The sequence below is a fragment of the Bos indicus genome, chromosome 4 (genome assembly GCF_029378745.1).
Source record: "Bos indicus isolate NIAB-ARS_2022 breed Sahiwal x Tharparkar chromosome 4, NIAB-ARS_B.indTharparkar_mat_pri_1.0, whole genome shotgun sequence".
In the NCBI taxonomy this organism is placed as follows: domain Eukaryota; kingdom Metazoa; phylum Chordata; class Mammalia; order Artiodactyla; family Bovidae; genus Bos; species Bos indicus.
In genome coordinates, this window is record NC_091763.1 from 7,565,026 (window position 1) to 7,576,208 (window position 11,183).

Here is an 11,183-nt window from a genome sequence, read left to right on the forward strand (position 1 = left end):
TTTTAATAGTTTTTCTCATGTAATTGAGATCTAATCTTACTGCATTGTGGTCAGAAAAAATGCTTGGAATGATTTCTATTTTTCTGAACTTACCAAGGCTAGCTTTATGGCCCAGGATGTGATCTATCCTGGAGAAGGTTCCATGTGCGCTTGAGAAAAAGGTGAAATTCATTGTTTTGGGATGAAATGTCCTATAGATATCAATTAGGTCTAACTGGTCTATTGTATCATTTAAAGTTTGTGTTTCCTTGTTAATTTTCTGTTTAGTTGATCTATCCATAGGTGTAAGTGGGGTATTAAAGTCTCCCACTATTATTGTGTTATTGTTAATTTCTCCTTTCATACTTGTTAGCATTTGTCTTACGTACTGTGGTGCTCCCGTGTTGGGTGCATATATATTTATAATTGTTATGTCTTCTTCTTGGATTGATCCTTTGATCATTATGTAGTGACCTTCTTTGTCTCTTTTCACAGCCTTTGTTTTAAAGTCTATTTTATCTGATATGAGTATTGCTACTCCTGCTTTCTTTTGGTCCCTATTTGCATGGAAAATCTTTTTCCAGCCCTTCACTTTCAGTCTTTTGTGTCCCCTGTTTTGAGGTGGGTCTCTTGTAGACAACATATGTAGGGGTCTTGTTTTTGTATCCATTCAGCCAGTCTTTGTCTTTTGGTTGGGGCATTCAACCCATTTACATTTAAGGTAATTACTGATAAGTATGATCCCGTTGCCATTTACTTTATTGTTTTGGGTTCGAGTTTATACACCGTTTTTGTGTTTCCTGTCTAGAGAATATCCTTTATTATTTGTTGGATGGCTGGTTTGGTGGTGCAGAATTCTCTCAGCTTTTGCTTGTCTGAAAAGCTTTTGATTTCTCCTTCATATTTGAATGAGATCCTTGCTGGGTACAATAATCTGGGCTGTAGGTTATTTTCTTTCATCATTTTAAGCATGTCTTGCCATTCCCTCCTGGCTTGAAGAGTTTCTATTGAAAGATCAGCTGTTATCCTTATGGGAATTCCCTTGTGTGTTATTTGTTGTTTTTCCCTTGCTGCTTTTAATATTTGTTCTTTGTGTTTGATCTTTGTTAGTTTGATTAATATGTGTCTTGGGGTGTTTCTCCTTGGGTTTATCCTGTTTGGGACTCTCTGGGTTTCTTGTACTTGGGTGATTATTTCCTTCCCCATTTTAGGGAAGTTTTCCACTATTATCTCCTCAAGTATTTTCTCATGGTCTTTCTTTTGTCTTCTTCTTCTGGAACCTCTAGATTCGAATGTTGTAGCATTTAATATTGTCCTGGAGCTCTCTGAGATTGTCCTCATTTCTTTTAATTCGTTTTTCTTTTATCCTCTCTGATTCATTTATTTCTACCATTCTATCTTCTAATTCACTAATCCTGTCTTCTGACTCTGTTATTCTACTATTTGTTGCCTCCAGAGTGTTTTTAATTTCACTTATTGCATTATTCTTTATATATTGACTCTTTTTTATTTCTTCTAGGTCCTTGTTAAACCTTTCTTGCATCTTCTCAATCCTTGTCTCCAGGCTATTTATCTGTGATTCCATTTTAGTTTCAAGATTTTGGATCAATTTCACTATCATTATTCGGAATTCTTTATCAGGTAGATTCCCTATCTCTTCCTCTTTTGTTTGGTTTGGTGGTCATTTATCCTGTTCCTTTATCTGCTGAGTATTCCTCTGTCTCTTCACCTTGTTTAAATTGCTGAGTTTGGGGTGTCCTTTCTGTATTCTGGCAGTTTGTGGAGTTCTCTTTATTGTGGCGTTTCCTCACTGTGTGTGGGTTTGTACAGGTGGCTTGTCAAGGTTTCCTGGTTAGGGAAGCTTGTGTCAAGTGTTCTGGTGGGTGGAGCTGTATTTCTTCTCTCTCCTTTCGAAGAGTTGGGTTGCTTTTCTGGGTGCCTGATGTCCTCTGCCGGCATTCAGAAGTTGTTTTGTGGACTTTGCTCGACGTTTAAATGCTCTTTTGATGAATTTGTGGGGGAGAAAGTGTTCTCCCCGTCCTACTCCTCTGCCATCTTGGCTCCTCCCCTTTTATGACATTTTATCATCATACTGCTCAACAGTCAGGAATAGGGGTGAAATAGTTTTTAGGTTTAAAAAAAAAGCTTCATGTTAGGTACTCTAAAAAACTTTCTTCTTGCTTTTTGAGATGGGTCAGTTCCTCCTTCAGCAGCTGCTAATGACCTCCACTAGCAAGAGTTTCTTTCTCTTGAATTCCTGGATGTGTTGGACATAAATCACCAGGAATTGCGGAATGTTTTCCACACATTCACAGCCTTAGCATGCATCCAGAAATCCAGAAGTCACTATTCAGCACGCCCTGCCTCTCAGGTCACATACCTAACAAGACACAGGGACAGGTTTGGAGAGTCTTACCGTGGAGACTTCTGGCCCCTATAGCGATTTTATAGACAAATTTCTTTATTTCTATTTGTCCAACTGTGGCAAGAGGTCAACTATCCTGGAAAGTTTAAAGCAGACCCTCAAGACCGATTTCCTGAGGTTTGCTTATCTGGGAGGTAATCTCTAACCCATGGCCACTGACACATGAACCAGTGTTAGGCCATAGCTTTCTTTACATAATTACACACACACACACACAAAGAAACACCGCTATAGAGATGAAAAGTCATTCTGGAGAATGGGAAAAGAATCTAGGCTGAATCGTTTACTTGTCCCAGCCCAGTAATTTATAGCCTACTTGATTTTAAAGTTTTCTGTGTAATCTACGGTTAACTTGTGTTCAAGAAAATATACTGACCACCTACCATGCATCAGACGTGCTGCTAAAAACAAGAGGAATGAAACATTCAATTTCCTTGTCACTCACAACAAAGGTATAATCAGACAATTAGAAGACAGGCTGTGTGTGCTGTAGTGAAGCAGATACGGTGCCCTGGGGGAAAGCACGCGTCCCTGCACAAGGGTGGGCTCTGGATCCGTGTACATCAGATGCCAATGCCTCACACCTTCCTAATCACTGCTCTGACCGTGCCCTCACAGGAGCCCAGTGTATCATTCGTTCAGTGAGTAGAGGCTGTGTTTGCAGAACATTTTTGACTTGGGAAACATTGAGTCTGATTCAAGATAGATGCTCAATAGATCACAATAGATCTGGATTGGTTTTAAAACAGACTAGAAATGTGTTACATGCGGCCATTTTTACCATGCTATTCTTGAGTATAAATTTTATTTAGAAAGCTAAATGTAGGTGCTTCAAATGGCTTTTTGCTCCTATGCAATTTATAGAGACTGTGCAAATCCATAATCTCTTTGATGAGCTGAAAACATTCAGGGCAGACACCTCCACAGGTGATTACTGTGTGTTGTCGTAAGATGCTTGTTGTGAGGATGCTTGCCAAGTATGTTCTTGGGCAACACCTTCTTATTACATTTAATTGATGCCTTTTAGAAATTCAAAGCCAGATGAGCGTCTCTGTGGTGCTGACATACTCAATACATCGAGGATGCATGCGGACACAGACAGTAAGTGACGGCAATGTTTGCTTCCAGATGTACATCTGCTCTTGTGAGTTTCAAGATGGCGTGAAGAACAAAAGGAATCAACCCGCAAAGCAGGCACAGTCATTCTGATGGCGAGTGCTGACGTTCGTAACATGCTGTTATATTTTTAGAATAGGAAATAATGCATTGTGCAAAAAGTGCAACAAAATGTTATGATCTGTTCTTTTTAATGTTTTCATGATTATTCTGGACTTTTTGCCTGATTTACAAGTGTGATTTACAAGTATGAATGTGTGATGCTTGATGTTCTTTTTTGTAACTAGTAGAAAAAAGTGTGAGCACACAATAGGGAAAAATCAAAATAGACTGATAACTGTATCCTATATACGAATGCAGTACATTTACTTTATCATAAAAATCTTTGAGGTGGACGAACCTAGAGCCTATTATACAAAGTGAAGTAAGTCAGAAAGAGAAAGATAAATATCATATCAGTTCAATTCAGTTCAGTCGCTCAGTTGTGTCCTACTCTTTGCGACCCCATGAATCACAGCACGCCAGGCCTCCCTGTCCATCACCAACTACTGATGCATATATATGGACTCTAGAAAGACAATACTGATGAACTTATTTCCAGGGCAGCAATAGAGAAACAGAACAGATCTATGGATGTGGGGGGAGGGGAGGAGAGGGCGAGATGTATGGAGAGAGTAACAAGGACACTTACATTACCATGTGTAAAACACACGCTGACGGGAATGTGCTGTAGGGCTCAGGGAACTCAAACAGGGTCTCTGTATCAACCCACAGGGGTGGGATGGGAGGGGGATGGGAGGGAGGTTCAAAAGGGAGGGGACATGGGTGTGCCTATGGCTGATTCTTATTGATGTTTGACAGAAACAGCAAAATTCTGTAAAGCAATTATCCTTCAATTAAAAAATAAAGTGGCAAAAAATCTTTTTTCTGAGAATATTTTCTATTTATTTTTAAATGAGTTTTTATTGGAGTATAGTTGCTTTACAATGTTGTCTTAGTTTCTACTGTACAGCAAAGTGAATCAGCCACACACACACACACACACACACACATATATATATATATATATATATATATTGTTGTGGCTGTTCAGTCGCTCAGTTGTGTCCAGCTCTTTGCGACCCCATGGACTGCAGCACACCAGGCTTCCCTATCCCTCACCATCTCCTGGGGTTTGCTCAAACTCCTGTTCATTGAATCAGTGATGCCATCCAACCATCTCATCCTCTGTCGGCCCTTTCTCCTCATCTATCCCCTTTTTTGGACTCCCTTCCCATTTAGATCACAACAGAGCACTGAGTAGAATTCCGTGAGCTAAACAGTAGGTTCTTATTAATTATCTGATAAAAAATATGTGGTACATATATACAAATAGTACTCCACTATAAAAAGGCAGCGGCTCATTGTAGATACGTGTTTAGCCCTAGAGACTGTCATACAGAACGAAGTTAAGTCAGAAAAAAACAAATGCCATATATAATGCATATATAGAGAATCTATAAAAATGGTATATAGATGATCTTACTTGCAAACCAGAAAGAGGAAATAATATTTTTTCCATTTTGCCCAGTTTATTAGGGCTTCCCTGATAGCTCAGTTGGTAAAGAATCCGCCTGCAATGCAGGAGACCCCAGTTGGATTCGTGGCTCAGGAAGATCTGCTGGAGAAGGGTAGGCTACCCACTCTATTATTCTTGGGTTTCGCTGGTGGCTCAGCTGGTAAAGAATCTGCCTGCAATGCAGGAGACCTGGGTTCGATCCCTGGGTTGGGAAGATCCCCCAGAGAAGGGAAAGGCTATCCACTCCAGTATTATGGCCTGAAGAATTCCATGGACCCTATAGTTCATGGGGTCACAAAGAGTCGGACAGGACTGAGAGACTTTCACTTCACTTCACTTCCAGTTTATCAATTGCGGAAGGACTCACTATGATCATTTCATTTGATTTTTACTACCCATCGGTTCAACCTCCTCAAGCAGAATGCATCGATGTTATCATGGAGTCTTCAAAGTCATGGAGTCTCTGCTCTCTCTTTAAAGAAGGTCACTGGGAACAGGGAGGAAGGCAGGGCTTAAGGTTAGAGAGGAGAAATAATCTACTGAAGCCCCGGAGGAAAGCTGCCTCAATGTCCTGAGTCTTTCTGCTCTCCCTCCCTAAATCCTCTACCTGAAGGAAAAAAGTAACACTATGAGAGTAGGCCATGCCACGGTCGCCCTCCTTAGAGGACCCAGTCTTCCTAAACTGTGGACGGAATCTCATTGCAGACCCTGCCACCTTGGACACATCATGATACGTGGACAGGGTTCATGGTCAGAGAGAACCTGGGTCAAGTTCTATCTTTCCCTTGTGACTGTCAGCAATTTACCAACCTCTCTGAAGCTCAGTGCTTCATCACGGTTTACTCATTTCCGTCTATTATCCTATTGGATTGTGAAGAAAAAAAGGTAAAATTTGAGCAATTTTTGTTCCACTTGTTTGACTTAGTATGAGTAGAATGAATAGATTTCTAATTAAAAGAAAAAAAGATATGCAACAAGCCACAGAGGTTTACTGAACAGCACGAACAACTACAGTCAATATCTTGCAATAACCTATCATGGAAAATAATTTCAAAAATAAGATATGTGTATGCTGCTAACTCACTTCAGTCGTGTCCGACTCTGTGCGACCCCATAGACGGCAGCCCACCAGGCTCCCCCCTCCCTGGGATTCTCCAAGCAAGAACACTGGAGTGGGGTGCCATTTCCTTCTCCAATGCATGAAAGTGAAAAGTGGAAGTGAAGTCACTCAGTCATGTCCGACTCTAGCGAACCCATGGACTGCAGCCTACCAGGCTCCGCCCATCGGATTTTCCAGGCAAGAGTACTGGAGTGGGGTGCCATTGCCTTCTCTGAAGATATGTGTATACGTATAACTGAATCACTTTACTGTGCGCCTGAAACACTGTAAGTTAACTATGCTTCAAAAAAAAAAAAAAATATATATATATATAAAGAAAAAATATCCAACATAAAAAGGACACCAAGGTGGATGTCTAAATGTAAAGTGAAGCAGAACAGAGAATGAAATGAGGAGACCCACTGACATGTTTCACCTTAGGCTGTGCACTCCTGGGCGTGTGGCCTTCATGTCTGCTCTGTGTTTTGTTTTGGTGTTTCAATTCTGTTGGACTGGCCCAAAAGTTCTTTTAGGCTTTTCCATATGATGTAACAGAAAAACCCAAATGAACTTTTTGGCCAACTCAATACTTTACCAACTTGAAAACAAAAAATCACGAAATATGAAAGTCCATAACATCTTAGTGTCTTTCATCCCAATCTCCACAAGCCTATACTTGATAAATAAGATGATGATTAACTCTTTTCATTTCCATAATTGATTTCCCAATGGGAATCCACTTACTTATTTTATCCTCCCTTTTTAAAAACATTTTTATTTTATATTGGAGTTTATTAACATTATATTAAAGTGCACAGCAAAGTGATTCAGTTACACGTATACATGTATCTACTATTTCAAAGTATGATCTCTATTTCACTGCCTGAGTCTTTCTCTTCTCCCTCCTTAAATCCCTGAGCCTCAGTTTTCTCATCAGTAAAATGGGTGCATCTGTGTCTCTCCAGCAGAGCCAGGATAACGTGAACACAAGATAAATTATGGCATGTAACAACACAGTTCACAGCTGGCTCATAGCAAATGTACATAAGATGATTGCAATATGATAATAAACTGTTTTACAATATTTTGTGATAATTCTTGCCCCTAGAAGAAGAAATCTTTTTCTCAGGCAGACATGTATCTCAAGGTTTGCACCCTGAGTTTAAATGTGTTTTATAAAAGCATTAGACTTCCCCGAAGGAAGGGGCAGGGTTTCTCTTAGATTTCAGATGTTCATTCTGCCTTCAAGACTGCCTGTGACAACTACCATTTGGATAGTTATCCACACGTTACTAGTTCTGTCATGTTGGACCAGTTGATATTTCCATTTCCTCATCTCCTAACCACAAGTCTGCCTATCCCAGACCATCGGGACCCTAGAAGCAGAAAGGTGTACAGAGGCCCCATGCCAGTGACAGCTGGTTAAGAATTCAAGAAGAAGCTACAGAGTAAGCATTTTCCAAGTTTCAGCCTCAATTTCCTCTCCAGCCAAAATGCAAGGAAAACCAGAAGTTTTATCTTTCTCAACAGATGGGATTGTTGAAATCAGAAAGAACCACATCCTGGCCCCACAATGGAACCTGCAAGAGGCAGCCACTGGTCTTAGAATAGCAAATATTCAGGCAAAACCATGCTAATCAAAGCACGGCACAAACATAATACAAGGTATTTTTTCTTGACACTTTCACATAAAAAGGTGAACAAGATTGATAAAAAGAAAAATAACTTACAGTGAATCTCATTATGCAGCAACCAATTTTATGGTAAAACTGTGTGAAAACACCTTTCTTAGACAAACTCCTGCATATGTAGACTTTGACAACCTGTTAGTTGTAATAAGAGATAAATATAGTGAATGCCTACCCCCAAAATTTCTTGTACAATAAGGGGATTTTCAAGGCCCTCAAACAAAAAGCAGCCTTGATGGTGCTGGCCCTGGCCAGGGCCTCAAGGTCTGAGCATTCGGCGAGGGCAGTTCCCGATTGTGGGCCTCCCCAGACGTGGGCACCTGGCTGTTTTGAATTCTCATCTTTCAGAAAGTCGAGACTCTCCTTTGGATTCCATGAGTCAACTTTTCTCTCTGAGGACAATTTCATGGAAACAAATGTACATTTTCTCTACCATTTCTTCATTCCAGCAATTCGATAGAGTTGATCTCCGGTTACACTGAGAAAGAAGGCATCCATCAAGAACTAAGAAATGTTCAGACTCCAGTGATCTTGGTTTTGTCTAAACAAAATTCCAGAAAAGGACCAAACTTTCAAAAATTCCTCCCACCAAAAGTTGTGCTCACTGCAAATACTTCATTACCCTGATGCATTTTGGTAATATTATCAATTACATTAGACTTTTGCAGGCACCATTTTTATCTGCTAGGATGGTATTGTCTTATGAGGAAATTTTAGTAACTAAGGGCTCTGTTGAAATTTCCGTGTGATGAAATTTGAATTATATCTTCTATTTGTTTATTGTATAATGTGATTTGAGATTACTAAAAGAGGAATCACAGACACCCTGCTGTAACTGAATGAACGCACACATATACAGAAATACATACCATGCTCTGACAGCAGTAGGAATGTTCTCTTGTACGACAACAAGGAAGGGGATGCGTTTCCAATGTATTCAAAGTGAATGACCCTCAAAATGGTAATTCAGTGAAAGTCTCCCTTCTTTGGAAACAATGCATTTAAGAATCGGAATAATTAAAATTTAAATGGGTCACATCTTTAATTAGATATCTTCCTCTACTTGGAAGACTTCAATAAAATTAAAAGGTTAATTTTAGTGAGCAGGATATAGAAATAGCATAGACGTGTGTGTGTGTGTGTCTGTGTGTGCAAATATTTTTAATAAAATAGAATACCCACTCAAGCTCCACTTGGCCACTCATCCTTAGGAGACATATCATCCAGAGGCTCAGATGATGACAGCTAACTAGTCCTAACATATGAGCATGTCCAAGTCTGTGCATCGTGTCTGCAAATGTCTTATTGTTCAGGGAAAGCTCCACAGACAAGACCAGATTCACAGTTGTGGACTCCATCAGGCATGGACTGATCAGTCTCATTGCTTCAATCAAGTGGCCGTGGTCAGTGTTCCATGGACCATCATTATCTTTGGGTGAGGAGCCAGGGACATGCATATTACAGGGTATTCATTCACTCTCTCATTCAGCAAGTCTTCATTACATTTGTTTATTATCTTGCAGTGGTCTGAATATGTGACACCCAAAACTTATGTCCAAGTGGAACCTCAAATCTCATGTGCGTGTAGGGTCTCTGCAGATGCAGTCAGTTAAGACAGGATCATCCTGGGTTAGCTTGGGCCCTAAGCCAGATAAGTGGTGTCTTTAGAAGAAGAGGCGAGATGCAGATGCATGAAGGATGACCTATGTGACCAGGAGACAGAGACTGGGATGATGGGCTAGAAGCCAAGGACACCGAGGATTGACAGGAGTCGCCAGAGACACAAGCCTTCAAAGAGACACAGCATTGCCCAAAATCTTCATTTTGGATTTCGATAAGAGAACAAATATCTGCTGCTTCAGGCCATCTGGTTTGTGGTAATTTGTTACAGCAACACTAGGAAACAATTACATCTACTAAATGCCAGTCACTGTTTTTCAAGAGCTAAGAGCAGATGAGCAGGTGACCAGGTAAGCAGATTGCAAAGAGCACTTTGCAAAGAAGGGCAGAGGAGAGCAGATACAGCAAATTTTACCCCTTTCCATCTTGCCTTCTGCTTTATTTTCACATGGAATTATTAGTTTAGGAGAGAAATTTTGAGAAAAAGGAAACTATGCTTCATCATTGGAAAAAAATTGCTTTAAAGTCAAACTGATCTTGTTTTGAGCTGCATCTCAACTATTTTCTTGCTAACTTAGGAATACCATTTTTTTCTGTTACCTCATCTGTAAAATGGACATAATAACCCATGCTGCACAGTGCTGTAGGGAAGACTAGACCAGTTAAGGCATATAAAGTGCCTGCTGGGACTTCCCTGGTGCTCCAGCAGTAAAGCATCTACCTGCAATGTAGGAGCTGCAGGAGATGTGGGTTCAATCCCTGGGTCAGGAAGATCTCCTGGAGGAGGAAATGGCAACCCACTCAGCATTCTTGCCTGGGAATCCCGTGGACAATCCCGTGGACTGGTAGACTACAGTCCATAGAGTTGCAAAGAGTTGGTCACAACTGAGGCAACTTAGCAGGGATGCACACACTTCACTGCAGGGAACACAGGTTCCAACCCCAGTCGGATCTCGTCTGCTATGTGGTGCAGCCAGAAACAAGGAAATAAACGAACACTTGCATAGAAGAATCAGGTAACAGAAGAGAATGTGTTGGTTAGTTATGCTTGGTGTCAGCTCCATACACAGACTCCCTAAAACTTGAACTCATATCTGATTTACCTTCATACTCTCCTCCGTTCACCCCTCAACTCTTCACCTGGTACCTGTCATCACCATACAAATGTTTGTGAAACATTCAAGGAATGAGTGAGTAAACGAAAGAACAAACCTCTGGATGTGTCTCCTGGTCTTCAATCTGGCTGGGATGCCCTTGTCTCTCTGCTTTTCTAGCAACTTCCACTTACCCCTCTGAAAGTTTGTCTCTTACACACCAGATCACGAGCACCTTGAGATACACCTTAAACTCCCAGCAAATAATGCCGTTAATGGAATTTAATCCAGTAGACAAGACAGTTTGAGCTCTTTGAGACCTTTTATTTTGAAAACTCAGGAACTATTCCTTCCTCTGTTCAAAAGATGCTGTAATATTGCTAGATGATTTCTTAAAATTGGTTAAGGTTTAAAAAGAAAAAGAAGAAGGATCTGGTGTTAGCACAGTACAAATTGAGAGTTTCTTAAAAGCAGTTGGGTACATAATTGAAAACTAATTGAATGTTCTAATCCATATGCATGAAAAACAATTTGCATTGCTTCATTACTTAAAAGCAGTGTGAAGATGAGGATGTGCTGGGAATCTACAGGAGGAGCAGTCTTT